This window comes from Manis javanica, chromosome 2 (genome assembly GCF_040802235.1).
Source record: "Manis javanica isolate MJ-LG chromosome 2, MJ_LKY, whole genome shotgun sequence".
Lineage (NCBI taxonomy): Eukaryota > Metazoa > Chordata > Mammalia > Pholidota > Manidae > Manis > Manis javanica.
The window spans coordinates 188,870,848-188,887,565 of record NC_133157.1 but is presented as its reverse complement, the minus strand read 5'-3'; the positions used below and the strand labels follow the sequence as shown (position 1 = coordinate 188,887,565).

General features: G+C 36.0%; 1 long non-coding RNA gene across 1 annotated transcript; it reads right to left on the bottom strand.

The window, feature by feature from the left end:
• Window positions 1–1,479: 1,479 nt before the first annotated feature.
• On the bottom strand, window positions 1,480–15,992 carry LOC108405583 (uncharacterized). Its single transcript, XR_012124192.1, has 4 exons — window positions 15,882–15,992; window positions 8,354–8,446; window positions 4,633–4,844; window positions 1,480–1,594 (listed from the first exon to the last, which is right to left on the bottom strand). It is a non-coding gene; the product is annotated as an uncharacterized lncRNA (long non-coding RNA).
• Between the last annotated feature and the right edge of the window lie 726 nt (window positions 15,993–16,718).

Sequence of the window (16,718 nt, the reverse complement as noted above, 5' to 3'; positions counted from 1 at the left end):
TATTTAATATGACTTGTAATGCATTTGTGTGGTTGAAACACACTGTGAGCAGTTGACTGTTACTGCAGAAGTAGCCTCCTGAAGTAACCTGCAAAAATGATCCAGAATATTATAAGTGTAAAGATAAGGCAGTTCTGTGCTTCTCTAATATTAGATAATACCATAGTAATCACCATGTTAGCAATCACATGATTTTCAGTTAGCACTTACACTTTTTGTATAAATTCCAAAGAGTGGGACTTTAAAAACTTTTTAACTTTGGAGAAATTTAATCAAAAATCAGAATTTAAAATGATATTTTCACTTGTATGGTAACTGAAACAGATATTCTCTTCTCCCACCTTTATTTCACATTCGCCAAAAGCCACAAAAATCAGGAGACTTGGATTCCAGTGCTGTATCTTCAGACCCTGGGCAAGCCCATTAACATCCTTGGACTTTTGTTATTTTCATCTGTAAAGCAGGACTAATAAAACCTATATCATAGGGTAATTATGACGTTTAAATAGAATGAGGTACTATATGTTAGAATACCTAGTCACCTAAAATTTTACACAAATGTAGTATAACAGTTTGATGATAAGGTACTAAACCTTGAGTATCCAGAATATCAGAAAATGAAAGTTCTGGGTTTTATTTATTTTCTAGTTAGTGGAAGATAAAGAGAAAACGATCTTCTTTCAATCTTTATTTTTAAAACATATTTCTGAAATAAGTCAGTTTGCTTTCCTGATGTATTATAAAAAATACAATAAAATCTTAAGATTAAGTGGGATTTAACAACCTTTTGAACAATTCTAACTGTAATATTGTAGTTCATGCTCTAGTTGAGTCTAAAACTATCCTGAGCTGACCTTCTGGAATTTTGTTTTTATTTTGCATTTAATGCCTGAAATCATCTGATTTTTTTCATAACTTATTACTTTTTTATTAAAAAAATAATATAATATTTCTTGCAATGAAAAGTTATAAAATAGTCATAAATGGTTAATGTTTCTTCACTTTTGGTAGCACAGGTTTTTGTAGTGGAATTCTGTTCTGTAAATATATCTGATTTATTGTCAAAATATTAGAAAATACCAGATATCTTCAGATATCTTTGATATTTTGAATATAGTTGAAGTTAAAAAGAGAATTGAAAGTGTAAATGTCTCCCTGTCACCACTGTCTAAGGACGTTCCGCATTCAAAGGCTAATTGGATTTAGTAGTTTGGGTAGGTAGCACTTTCTAAAGATGGGGAATGAGCTCTACTAAGAAAATGGACTTGGGTCTGGGCTCCAGGATCACACAGTCTTTGATTACTAATATCCAGCTTTACCAAGGGAGTTTGTCCATTTGTGGTGACATAATTTAATTCTGAATGTAAATAGATATGTTAAAAATGTGTTCTAATGTATTTAAAAGGAGCTGAGTCATATTTTATGTTTATTTTTAAAACATCCACATGGTGTTGATGAGAGCATCTTTTTTCTAGTTTTATTGAGGAATAATTGACATGAACCACTCTAAGATCAAAGTGTACAACATGATGATTTGACTTACATGCCTTGTAAAATGATGACCATAGTAGGTCCTGCTAACATTCATCTTCTCCTATAGATACAACAAAAAGGAAAGAAAGAAAATAATCAAGAAAGAAAATAATCAAGAAAGAAGTTTCTCCTTTCCTGAGAACTCAGGATTTACTCTCTTAACCACTTTGCTATGCAGCTGACCCTGAACAACACAAGGGTTATCTATGCCAGTCCTGTGCATGATAGAAAACCTGCATATAATTTTTAACTTCCTAAAACCTTAACTTCAGAAAGCCTGGAAGACTTACTGGTAATATAAATAGTCAACACATATTTTGTATGTTATATGTATTATATACTGTACTCTTATAATAAAATAAGCTAGAGAAAATAAAATGTTTTTTCAAATTGTCACAAATCTCCAAAAAACTTTCTAATGTATTTATTGAAACATTCTGAATATAAATGGACCCATGCAATTCAAATCCATGTTGTTCAAGGGTCAACTGCATATCAAACAGCAGTGTCGTACAGCCATCATGTTGTACATTACATCCCTGGTACTTAATTATCTTGTAACTGGAAGTTTGTAACTTTTGACCACTTTCCTCAAATTTCCCTGCTCCACCTTCCTCCCATCTAGAATAACCAGTCTGATCTCTTCTACAAATTATTTGTTTCATTTCTTTAGATTCCACATAAAAGAGATCATGTAGTATTTGTTTTTCACTGTCTAGCTTATTTCACTTAGAATAATGCTTTCAAGACCTCTCCATGTTCTCAAGTGGTAAGATTTTCTTATTTTCAATGGCTGAATAATATTCCATTGTGTAGATATGCCAGTACTTCTTACTCATTCATCCATCAAGGGACATTTAGGTTGTTTCCAGGTCTTGGCTGTTATTAATAATCTTGCTATGAACTTAGGAGGGCAGATTTTTTAATAGGAACATTTTCATTACTTTTTGATACATTCCCAGAAGTGGAATTGATGCAGCATTTGGTAGTTCTATTTTTAATTATTGTATTGCTGTTTATTTGTTTGTCCTTTTAGCTCTGTTCATTTTTGCTTTACATATTTAGGTGCCCTGATGTTCAGTACATAGAAATTTACAATTGTTATATCTTCTGATGTAAACTTTTGTAACCCCTTTATCATCATATAATGACCTTCTTTGTCTCTTTTTACCATTTTTAAGCTATATTTTGTCTAATTTGTGTCTTTTGACTGGATAATTTAATCCATTTATGTTTAAAGTAATTATTGATAGGCAAGGATTTGCTATTGCCATTTTGTTAGTTGTTTTCTGGTTGTTTGGTAAATCTATTGTTCCTTGTTTCTCATCCTGCTGTCTTTTGTGTTTTGATATCTTCTGGCATCAGTGTGCTTTGACTTCTTTACCATGTTCTTTTATGTAATTACTATAAAATTCCCCCTTGTGGTTAAAAAGGAGCATCTATTTTTAATTAAGTGTATGGAGAAGAACAAGACAGTATCTTTTATCATTGATTTTCTAAGGAGTTTATTTTAAATAGATTTTTTTCTTTGATTTTTTTTTGGAGGGGAGATGAATAGATAAGTTTATACAAATACAAATATTTAAAGCACATTGTTTGGCAATTATAAATTTCATTACTCTCCAAGAATAGGAAAGTTTTAAGGTCAGAGACCATGTTCTGTATTTTTGTGAGTCTAAAAGATATTCAAAATAGTTAAGCAACCATATGGCACAGGCACTGACCTGTCAGAGTTGAGGGCTGGACTAGGTGCTGGGTTGGGGATTGGAGAACTCCTGCTGTGTGCCTGGGAGTCATCATTTAGTTGCTGGGCTGTGTGGGGAAGTCTGGATTCCAGGGCACAAGATGGTGGAAAATGTTGAGGTGATTGGGGTACCCAGATAATATTTTCACAACTAGCAGGGACATAATTCTCACTTTGGCTGAAAAGCAGTTTTGTGTATCTCTTTAGTGCTTAGCATAGGGATTAGCACATAGTAATAATCAATAACTGTGTGTTGAATAAAAAGCAATGGAGTTATGTCACACTCATCAATTAAAGCTGAGAGATGCCATTCTGAGAGTATTTTGGATGAGAACAGGAATACAGTTGGGTTTGAAAACATTGCTGTAGGTAACTGATGAAGGAAATAGCACATAGTACATATATACACAGAGACACAAAAACATCCTATTGAAAATGGTTCTATACATAAAGAGAAAAAGAATGATTATGTGCCTATGATACCAATTTTTATAGTGTGGTATCTGGCTAACAGCATTCATCTAGAAAACCACGCATAATGCTGGGTGAGTTGTAGTCAAAATGACTGAAAATTGTCTGACTTCAATAACCTGGATTCAAAATTGGGTATCATGTACCCAAATTTACCTGTTTCCTAAGACCCAAGGAGAAAAAGAAAACCTCCTAATTAACACTAAGCGAGAATAAATCCTCAAAAGGTGAAACTCTCTTATACTTCAAGATAGTGGCCGAAAGAAACAGCTGACAAATGGTAGAAATAGTAAAGAACTACCATAGGCAAATAAGCAACAACAAAATAATTTTTTAAAATAAGACTAAGGGGAGGGGTGTAACTTGTGCTAAAGTGAACTACTCTGTTTTGGCTTAAAAGGACTTAAACCTCAATAGGGAAGACAGGCTTTCTAAGAACTGACCACTATTTTTGCATCAAGTCATTGAGTCAATACCTAAGAATTGAAGACTACCTTGTAAAGGAATTCAGGTGTCAATAATGATTATTCTGCGTTCATGAACATAAGCTCTCCATTTTCAGGGCAGATTCAATATTTTTTGCACGGTTTAGGTGTTTTCTGAGGAGACAGCGTCACAGAAAATGACCCACTCACTCTAAGCCTTAGAGATAGGCACAGTTTTATAAATGACACCTGTGTATCAAAGCCTTGGCAGGATGTTTGAGAGTCATACACCCAACTCAATACATCCTCCTTCTACGCTTCATGCTTTTAGGCCAACCAGCTCCCTGTGTCTTCCTGAGAAAGCTCTACAGTCTTCACATTTCTACTTAGAATCTTCTTTCTGTCAGGAGCCTCCTTCCCCATTGTTCATCCCTATTCTTTGATCCTCAGCTTACTCACTTTTGCTAGGGAAGCTTTCCTGATGTCCGCACAGCCCTTTTTTGTACATCTTGGATACGACACACACTGTGCTCTGCTTTCAGTTGCTCCAGCTGGTCTCCTTAAATTGCAGGGCCACAGGGCCAGAGCCTCCTTCTTTGTCTTTGGCTCCTTGATTCCATCTAGCAGAGTGTTTACGCACAGAAGATTCTTGACTGATTTGACCATTTTTACTATTTAGAATGAAAAAAAAAAAGCATGAAGTTCAGCATTTCTGAAAATTTCTATAACATGTGCAAAACAAAGACTTCAAAATCCCATGTAGTTTTGCTCCAGTGGGCAGGTATTGAACTTTCTTAAAGAATCTCATTGTAATGAGTAGTGCTCAGGAAGTTGGATGACTCCATGACTCTTAGCCACAACCTGGACTTGTTCTGCATCTCTATTGTCAGCCTCAGACTATAACATTCAATAGATCACCTACTGTCTACATAGCTGTGTATTTTTTAGAGTAATATCTCAGCTACCTCCCTTGAATGATTTATAAATTATTGTTAATAATCACTGTCCATGTTTTTAGAAAGCACTTTTATAAGAGACTTTGATTCAAAATGAATAAATGCAAGGCTGCTTTTCTCACAATGGACCCACTTTTCAGTGACCCACCCAGCTCTTTCACAGACTATAAAAATAACTGTTTCATACATTAGGTAAAAATATAGAAAACAACTGTTAAAGAAGATAATACTGTTATATATGTATGTACATATATAGTGATAATTATGCTTCCCAGAGTAGTAATTCCTAGATTTGTTATCCTAATTGTCTTCTTTGAGCTCTTATTTATGCTTTTTATAAATCACAACAAAAACTTATAAACTAAGACTATTCAAATAGACCATATCTCAAATATATAGTTTTTTTATACTGGCATGTAATTTATATTGACTAATTATAAAAACAGCAGTTTTGATGTTTAAAAAGCACTAATCTATGAATGCTCATCTTTTAAATCATAGATTTATAAGTAAGTAAATAAATGGAATTGAGATACCCCAATAAGCTTATCTGCTGTGGCATTAAAACCATCCTCATAAACAAACAGAAAAAAGCACAAGCAAAAGTAAATTGCAGGAAAATGACCATGTATTAAAATAATAACATAGATTCTACATTCATGTATCAAGTCTAATACAAACACAATATATTCTACCTAGCAATTCTCTCCTTAAAAAAAACATTGTATTTTAAAATCTAGATACTCAGCAGTGATGCATGTCATCAAAAACAGCCATGAGAATGATCCTCATGTCTATACTTCAAAACCTTGCCGAAGAATGTATTCCCCATATTGTCATAAACAATCTATTTGGCTTCATTATTTGCTGATAAACATTTCCCATCAATTCCTTTGAAGTACCTACCATTGACATACTTCCAGATAATAACAGAGAGCCTAAAATAACACTTTCTTAGCCCTCTTCTTCAAAGTCTTCCTCCAGAATAAATATACTTTTAAAATTCATATAGAATCATATCACTGAAAATTTTATGTGAGCCACTAGTTTCTAATAAATAAAGCTGTATGTTGATCAAATTCAGTCTTTTCAATGCTTTCAAATCAACCATTGCATTTTTTCTTTTGCAATGAAAAGCCACTGAACAAATTAGCAAGTCTGTCTGAAAGCCTATTCAGAAGCACTATTTTATCAAGTAACATTTTAAAACCTGACTTACCTGTTAAAGATCACGTCAGCGTTTCCACCCGCACTTCACCCCTAGTTATCAGTAAACTACTGATCTATAAACTCATAGAACCCTGAACTCCAGACTCTGTTTGTCAATCAATTTACCTGCTTTGTATTAACCACAGGCTTTGTGACCAATGTTTACTGTACCAAGGAATATTTACTGAATTAAACAAAGTTGTCAAAGTGATAATAACCATGTGTCACCAGTATTAATATTGACTCATCATGCCTCCCAAATATATTTTAATAAATTACTTTTTCCTTGAGGAAAACAGAGCACACTATAAATTTAATTTAACATAAAATCAAGAGAATCCTGTAATGGTTATTATAGGAAAGCATCTACTCTCTAGGAAAAAGGGAGGAAGTCATGCACACTTTAGCTTCTTCTGCAGAGAGCTGCTGTCAACTGGACTGGAAGTTTGCTGCCCACCAAAGGGCTAAAGAGGAAACCTAGGTCCTAGTCAGGCTGAGTTGTACACTTGGTCTATGCTGCTGAATTTGCACGTACGCAGGTGGACATGAACACAAATCCTTAGTGAGAAACCCCAAACGTGGCTTAGGTAGAACTATAGGAAGTTGGCCCAAAGGGAGTAAAAACTCTCAAGGAAAAAGTCATAGAAGGAGGCCAGGTTTCCTCTAGGCAGGATATACATCAGCTTCATTTCCTTGTGACATTGCTGGAACTCTTTACCTTGTTTGGGCAGGCACAGTGCCACTAAAGGATTCTTGCTCTGCATACCTTCTAGCATCTCAAAAGCAGAAACAATCTAGTTTTACCTGTTTCTTAAGGCAGTGAAGCCTGGTGATGGTTAAGAGTATGCATTTGGGAATCAGTCACATCTAGGTGTAAGTACTAACTCCACTAGTTAGTAATCTTGAGCAATTTGCCTAATCTCTGAGTTTTCACTTTTGTAACATGGGGATAAAACAGCACCTACTTCATAGGATCATTATGAGATTAAATTAGATATTGCATTCAAATCACTGTTGTGAGAACCCAGGAAATACTCAAAGTTAACTATTGATGATGACAAGGTTGATGATGCCCCAATTTAAAATGCTACCTAATTCACAAGAGCGTTTGTGGTGAATGTTTGTAATAAGTTTACTTTGATCTCACTGTGTCTTAAGACTGAGGCCAGGACACCGAAATTCACAGAATGTGAAAATGTCAAAAAAACTGGGCAGGGGTTTCAATTTTAATGGTGAGCAAGACATTCAAAACCGTTCAGAGTTTCCAGTCCTGTTGGAAGGAACAGAATAAAAGTCAATTTCAATACACTGCAAAGATGACAGGCACTTTGTCCTAAAGACATATGTCACTCAGGCTTGAGGGTCCATGTGTGGAGTGTTCTGGAAGACTTACTAAGGAAGTGAATATGACAGATATATGAAAATGAGTAGGAGTTAGATAACCATGCAAGTGCTGGGGGGAAAGGTGGGGGATAAAGAATAAAGGTGATGACAGAAGGTGTATATGGCAGGAAGTCACCATTACACACAACAAGAATGATACATGCAAAGGCTTGGAGAGGAAAAGCTGTTGAGAGAGTGTGTGGTGGCGGGGAGGGCAGTAGTCACAGTAACATTAGAAACTTGCATTTATTGGTGGCTGACTAATTGGCCCTGTGTGTGGGCGCAAATCCCGTTGCTTGGAGTGGGCGCGGGGAGGGGAGGGTCAGTGCTCAGATGCTCAGAGATTCTTACTCACTTGGTATTGGATAGGGTCTCAGTGCTGCTGTTGGTTAAAGGCATTCTAAGCAACTAGTATTTAGACTTAAATTAAATCCAGATCAACTTATCAAAAGGTAGCAGGGACATCTGGTAATGGACTTTTGTCCTGAAGAGAGGAAAATGTGGTTGTGACGTCAAAAAGCATTTTCATGACACTGTGATTAGAACATTAGCAACTGCTCGCTGGCACTTTCCAGCACTCCTAGGAAAGGGGAAGAATGAGGACTCCTCAGGGCCACATGGGAGATACTCACAAGCTCATCGAGGGTTACATCCTTGTTTCTAAAACCAGCCAAGGTGTCCCAGCTATCCATTTTCATTTATATCCCAAGATACATCTTTCAGAACTAAAAAAGAAACATTTGAAAATGCCTTCGTTATTTAATGTTGATCTCATCATTAGCCTGTGGTAAACAGCTGTTCAGTGCACAGATACTTTTAAGAAAAACTAACTGAAAGGAGATGCAGAGCTTGAAATTTGTTCTATTTTTTTAATATGGTCTTTTTTCCATGCCCCTGGTTACATGGATATGGGCTAAGTTACAGGCACAATTTATTCTTAGCCACCACTCATAAACTGGCCATAGTTGCTAGCATGTTGCATTTATACGAAAGGAGCTCTGCCTTTGGTTAGATGGGAAAAGTACCTCCAAATCTGTTTCTCTAGGGGGCTCCCTACATTGGAGTTTTCTGTAATGAATAATCACTTACGTGAGTACCAATGCTCCTTTCTTAGACAAGTCATTACCATACTCCCATCTACATTCCCCAGCTTGGTGTGAGATTCAGCTTCCATCCAGATAAGATTATTTCAGCTCTATTTTATATTCACTTCTCTTTTTCATGGATGTAAGAAGGGGGCCCTTGAGCTGTCTTCTGCAATATTCCCACCATTCATTCTCAGCCTTCAATCCCCCATGCACCTCAGTGCTCTAAACCTTGTATCCAGACTCTGCCAACTCATAACTGCCTTTCAGAGCGTTGAAAATAGAGACCCTGTCACTCTGTGCGAAGTCGTATTTGTTCACAGTGGGGACCTGGGGCTTGATGTAAGTGAGGACAAATTCAATCAAATTATTAATCTATGCTATGCAATCAGATTCAATCAAATTATTAATCAAGTTGGATCACCTTGTTCTAGAATTTTTATAAATAAAATATGACTAAACATTTCAGCTAATATGCCCAGGTAATCACTCAGGAGAATGAAACAAGTATATTTTGTAGGATTTCTGCTAAGGAAGAAAGAAAATCTGGGTTAGATCCTTATTTCTGATGCTTAAATGAAATTCACTCAAAAGGAGTTTTTCACTAAAATCATAGTGTTAGTCATCAATAAATAAATAATAACACAAGTCCCCAGGACAGAATAAAAGCTGAGCACCCGCTGCTCAAAACCTGCCAGGAGACATATCCCCCAAGGAAGAAAGGTAAAAATATCAGAGGGAAACTGGCAATATCTCCCAGGCATCTACAAGATGCCTAGAAGGGAATGTCATTTTCTCACCAATAATCTGCACTTTAATCTTACATGAAACAATTTTTCACAAAAAAAGTCTCTGTTCCCTTGTATTTGATAAAGAAAAAGAATTAGAAATAGGCCCAATTTCCTTTAGAAAAGTAGGTTTCTTCAGCTTTCGATTGGCCTTTCTCATGACCCCCTATACAAGAAGACAGATAATAAATATAATGATTTATACTGAAAAGAGAACAGTGAGGATAATGGCCCAAACAGTGCTGTCTTTTATTATGTTACCATAGTAAATAATAGCAGTACCACTCACACCGTTACACTTAAGGTTGTAGCAGCGATTCCATTATAATTCGTGTTTTTCAGAAGTTTATAACTTGGTCTTGACAATATACTCCAGCCTGAGACTGGCCATGCTATTTTTAGTCTGGTTTTCCTTGGTTGTCATACTATTACTGAATAATCAAACTGGAAAATTAAATAGTACTTTCACTACGTTTTCTGGCCGTACTTTGCATGTATATGTATATTAGAAACTTCTTCTGTAACATGAACAGCCTTCCCTCCACTTGTTTGCCTACACATTCAACACTTGTATTTGGAAAAATGGAGAACACTCAGTATATTTCAGTGTTCATTTATTGAGATGATCACCATCATAACTTACTACAAATTGCCTAAAAGGGTATATATTAAGAAAATTTTCATATATACTTGCTAATTCTGTAAATAAGAGGATGTTTGTTTAATTTAGGTACATAGTCTGATTTGAAGACAGAGACACAATTCAACTAACGGCTGGGTGATTCAATAAAAGATATTAATAAAGAGGAAACATAATATCTTGGTAAGCCAGACTGAAGAAAGGGCAATTTTTTCATTATATCCCTTTGGTACCCCTAATATGAGGAGAGAGATGAGTATAGTCTGTCTTAGTTTTTACTATCCAAATAATTAATTGGAATGGGAGACAACTTTTTTTTTGGTAAAAAAACAATTGTTAACCATTCAGCAGTAGAATGAAAAAATTAGGAACCATATGGGAAATTGTCAACACAACAAAGCCTAAAATTTAAAATAATTTGGCTCTGATGTTAACTCTGCTGACCTTAAGAGGAGAAATTCAGAGTCCTTAGCCTTTGTTTGGATCTACCAAAGCATAACTCCCTATTAAAAAGAAAGGTTCTCTTGAGATTGGGAGCTACCTCAAGGATACTGTCTTGCTCACTCTTTCTCCCCAGTGCATAGAAAATACAATTTTGCCTATGGATAATGGAAAATAGAATCTTCACTTTATTAGCATATTTTCCAAGATTTAATTTGCAGATTTGAATAACTGTATTTTAGTTTTCCATGACAAGAACAAAAGGGGAAACTTTTCAGTTTTGAGCAATTCTCTGAAATATTTCAAGTTGAAAGAAATTAGTTAATTTTGTGTTTAATTTCAAACTCAAGAGTTCTCTCAAAGTGGAGGAGAAATAATCAGCTCGGAAGGAATGAAAAAAATTCCATTCTTCAGCTATTATTCAGAATATAAATTCACCAGATCAGACCCTGAAATATAAGAACTATAAATACAGGTAATACTTGTAATTGGTATAGAACCTTACCAGAAGATGTAAATTAAGGACACCAGTACCTACCAGAGACTATCCAAAGACTGATCCAGAAAAATGGAGGAGGTACTAGAGAAGAAATAGGTGGTCTCTGCAATGAATGGCTGGATTAGAACCGTAAAGCAAATATCTGAAATCACAAATTTAAAAAATCTCATATTGTGAGTCTTTTATATCAAACTATAAAGTACTAAAATATGAGGGTAAATAAGGACTTGTATCAGTAATAAACAGTAATACATGAAATAACTTATTTTTTTTATCACAAATCTCATTTACCTAAACTTGTCCTTTGCAACTACCCAAATCCATGTGATCACCAATAATGGAAAAACGATCAGAAGTGCTTTGCCTGTCTTTCTGGTGCCAACACCCCTGACATGCAAAAGCACATCTGAAATCCTACGAATAACGTAATGGGTGTGATAAGGAGACTCTGATGTATCGCAAATGTGGTTTTAGGTTTAGGAAGAAAAGTGAGATTACAACAAAATAAAACAATTAAGGCACCAAAAAGCCAAGGCAGGGAATGACTAGAAACATGTGGTTAATCTTGACATCATCCAAGAGAAATATCACATGTGCAGGGCAGGATGGCATAGTGATCACCAGCACTAATTCTGCCACCAGGCTGCTTTGGTTCAGCCCTCAGTCCAGACTCCGATGGGCTGGTGAAGCCAAGTATCTCTGTGGCCCCGTTTTCCCAGCTTTCCAATGGGAAGGATAGCAATATCAACTCAGTGAGAATTCCATACCATCTGCTATTATTTCAGTTTTACAGACAACAAAATAATCATCAGGATGGAAAGATGCTTGCTTAGAATTGCATGTTTTAAAAGCAGAGCTGAGAGAAAGATTATACCTACCTTTAGATTCTAGAGGCCTGAGACTTTTTACTACTCCACACCACCCCTTTCAATTTTCTGTCACCAGACATGTGAGAATTCACAAAAGTGACCCTTGACACTTAGTCATCTTAGAAAATTTGAGGATAAGAGGAGCAAAATGACAGAAGGAGAAGCCCGCACATCGGTTCTCAGCCTGCCCATCCCATGGAGCTGGCCACAAATGGCCTCTGGACTCTGGATCTGAACTCAGCAGGACACAGCCTCCAACAAGAAAGAGGCAAAACCTGCCCTTTGAAGGGAAAACGTTCACTCGCCAATCTATCTTCCCAAATAAGAAGCTATTTTTCCTAACTTCGGGCTGTGAATTTTTCACCATTACATATCATGTGATACTAGTAACATTCTTCCCCAGAAGTTACCATTTGCTTTATAAATACATTTCTGCAGAACAACCAATATTGGTTATGAGTATGTTTTCATTATTCCTTTGGTTCTGTCACACAGTGTTATGATTCTTCTAGCAGTGCTGGAAACATGCACTGCATTTTAAAAATGATCATTAGGACGGCATAATTACCATCAATTGTTTAAAGAAATGAACAGCTATTTATTATACAACACCCAGGCACATGAATGTGTTTTCTTGTACAGTTTGTGTTGATTTAAGTGCTTATTATGGATGAAGGATATTGATCAAATACTTTTGCAAATGGTCTGAAAACATAGAATTCCCTTTTTCCTTTCCACCACTACAAACTTCAACATGAAATATTTTACCAGTATGCTATGAACACCAATAGTATAACATAAACCATGGAAAAATTCCAGGCAGTGTTGATATATTTTATGAATGCTATGGGATGGCATATTGGAGGTGTACATCTGTGGGGGTTGGCTAGTCATCCCACTGCCGTCTGTGTATCTGTATGTGTAAATGAATTACCTAATATAAAAACAGTGCATAAACATGTTTAATGTCATAGAATTTCCTTTATAGGGTACAGAATATTCAAATTTGAGAAAAGAAGTAGAGAATTATGTTCAACTGCTGTTGCCTGGGAATAGGGAATGTCTGAAAAGACAAAGTGCAGCACCTAAACAGAAATGCCTTAGTTAAAATGCTTGACTGTTCTCCTTTTCTTCCTTTATTATAACATCTTGTTTTACTGGCAGCAATGTTCTTGCAACCTTAGGATAGTGAGAGATGACTTTTTATCAGAAGACTGGAGAAGCCATCCCACACCTGAGGATCATTCAGTGACTACCAAATTCCTTCCTTCTTGAGGAAAAACCAAACCAATAATATACAACCCTCAATCCTAGATTCCCATCTCTGAATTAATCTTTATACAACAAACATTGCAGTCACTTACCAAAAGAGGCCCCTGATAACTGATCTAAGAATCATTTATTGATGTGACATTCTTGTCCTAGCCTTTACATACACATAAAAGTCCCTCAAAGATAAGCCCCAGCTACAGGGCTTGATGTCAACAGTTTCACCCTGAATTCTCTTTTCCCCCCTTGCATTTAATTCCTTCATGATGTCTTTTACTGGCTAAATAATGTAAACGATTTTGTTTAGTATATTGACTGACTTCAATTTTCATTATGTTTTCTCTTAATTCTTAGACACTGTTTTACTTGAGTCATTATTTCTCCATGGGTTCATTATCCTCTAAACAATTGTGTGTATGTGTGTGTGTGTGTGTGTGTGTGTGTGTGTGTGTGTGAACTACACGCGTGAATAAAAACTACAGAGAACTACATATGAATAAAAAGAAGCAACAAACGATCCTTTAAGGGAAACTATACACAGGCATGTACAGTACACATGATTGGTATTAATTTCAACGGTGGGATTTTTCTAAGTAAGACAAGAAACAATAAAACTCTTATTTTTAGCCGACAGTTTGTGGGCTAATTTAGTTCCTGAAACCCTTCCAAGCATGATAGCTTAAATTTGCCCCAGATGGACTTTCTCTTCTGTTCAAATTGCTCTACAGCAACATAACAGCCATTTATAACAAAGTCTGCAGAAATGGGCTGGCACTTCTCGTCTTCCAAATACATTGGTCTGTTTGTAAGGAGAGTGCCCCCATAAATCACCATGAGTTAAAGAGGAATGCACACGTCCCAATCAAAACATCAGGAAGAAACCGTTGCCCAATAGATAAGAACACAAACAAGCGCAAAGCATCACTTGAGTTTTTATAGACGGCCCTTATTTTTGGAAGGCAACCCGTGCTGTTTCACATGCTGTACTTTTTCTAATCGGACTGACTCACAGTCTTGTGATAGTGAGATAAGCTAGGTAGGCAAATTTTTATAGAGTTGCAATTACTGAAATTGTCATTACGCTGCTCACTGTAAAATAAATATAGATAGAAGTGAAATTATGCACAGGCTAGAAGTAGAAAGTGTTTTGCTTCTGTTTGCTAAATTAATCTCTTCCTAAATGGCTGCAGGCCAGGTAGGTTAGCATTTGTGGTTTCAAAGGTTTTCAGCGCTTGCAATGAGCCATGAAATTACTGCATGCTGCTGAAAATGGCAGCTGATGAAAGGAAAAGAGTGAATCCCAAAGGCAGAAAGACAGGAGGAAGCAAAATTACAGGCAGAAAGTCTGATTTTTGATGTTGCTCATTGTGAAATGTACACCCAAACTTTTAATAAAACATAAAACATTAATAAACCTGCTAACAATTCCTTACAATTTCTTTTGAAGTCTGAGTATAATTTCTGAATACTTATTAAAACAAGCAATGATTCAGAGGGGGCTGAGCAGTTTTCTATCTATGGTATGTGCTATATTGGTAGATACTCCACTTATGACTTTTGAAATAAGATTTTTACTGATGTTTTTTAATTGAGTCACACAAAAGGACTGATTTTCAGTTAATAAAAGTACCCAGATCCTTTTAGCTGCTGTTAGGATTAGCTAGTCTTCATCCTAATACTGTCCACAGCATATACTATAATAAGTACTACTATCCTGTGTTAAATCATCTAAATGCACTGCAAAAAAGGCAGTGCTTATTCTCCACGAACGGGTTTGAAAATTCTCCAGGCCAGAGGGCTGTGTCCTGACAGTCTTTTCCCTGTTGGCAAGACGAATGGGAATCAGCTGGTTTTTATAAATCCACAAATGCTACACCTTGCCATAGACAGGTAGGTTATTCATGCCAAAAGTAAACATTTTTTCCCTGTCCTGAGATTTTGCCTTGTATGGACCAATTTCAAATTGACAGTTGTAACGGTTCTTAAATGTATTTATAAAGGCATTTCCTATCTTGTAATGAAAATCAATATTTAAGACTTTCAGGCATTTCATAGCCAGGAGAGGTTCCCGAAAAGTAAAACAATCATCGTTTAGAAATCCAAATTTCCAGATACCCAACATACTCAGTCTCTGTGCAACTGGAGTTCATCCATACAAAAATAATCATGCCACCACAAAGGAATGCAAAATAATTACACATTTTTAGAGATTCCAAGCACTTACACTTGCCTGATTTTATAGATTAATTACTAGGAAGACAGAGGATTGTAAAAATCTTTGGATTCAATTCCATTAGAGAAGGCATAAATAATCTAATGATTACTATGCATGCCTGGCCAAATAGTTACTGTCACCAAGTTATGAGAGTGCTGTTTTCACTTCTAGCAGGGAAATGATCTGAGCTGCAAATTGAGCTCAGCTGTAAGGAAGAGATGCTTCGATCTGAGCTCCCAAACCTCCAGCGAAGAGGGGAACAGCCACTGAGTAATAAAAAAGCACAAGAAGCATTCAGTTATCATGAGATATTTAAAAATAAAACCCTTACATGGGAAATCCCTAACTACTTACTGCAGTTGTGTTGGTATTCATTTTTAAGTGGCCATAAAGATCTCTCCTTCCTGTATTCATGGTGAACTCCCCATTTTTTTCTTTTTAAAAATAGTCACAGTTATGTAATTAAAGGCAGGAGTGGTTGATTGGAGAGTGCATTTGATTTGGAGTGAGCGTGGCTTTGCCATTTAACAGCCATGTGATCATGTAGCAAAGGGCACTATCTTCCTGGGTCTGATTTGTTTTTTCCCTTGGCATCCAAATAATGATAGAAACACTTACCTAACAGAATTAAATGAGTGCACTTTCCAATTTGTAAACTAGAAACTTTTACACAATTGTGAGAGAGGATTTGAAAATGAATGTTTCAGACATTGGTAGTTTTCAAATAAGATTGATGAGGAAGGTAACCAAGAAGTCTGGAAAATTAATCAAGCAGAGGATATAGACTAAGTGGCCATGTGGAACAGGACTTTTTGTGGGGAAAATCTGACACTCTGTCACATACCTGAACTGCTCCCTCATCTTTGGAAGAAATGATTTTCCTTACTGAATTTTGAATTGAGCTACAATTTTCAAGCAGTTCAAATCACATTGCCTTAATTCCCGATTTACCCCAATCTGTTTCAGCACCAAAGCTTCAGTGACAGAAAAAAGGAAACTGTGTTTGCCCCTTGCTCAAGCCAGCTTGAAAGCACATTTCCCAGCGTCACATTCATGTATGGATCAGAAAAGATATTAACCTTAGAAAAATAGGGTACAAGTTTTACCATCCAGTTCAATTTAGTCACAGCCATATACCTACTGTCGAGTTTGATCTAAAGTCAAATTGTAAATTCAGAAGGAATGGAGCTG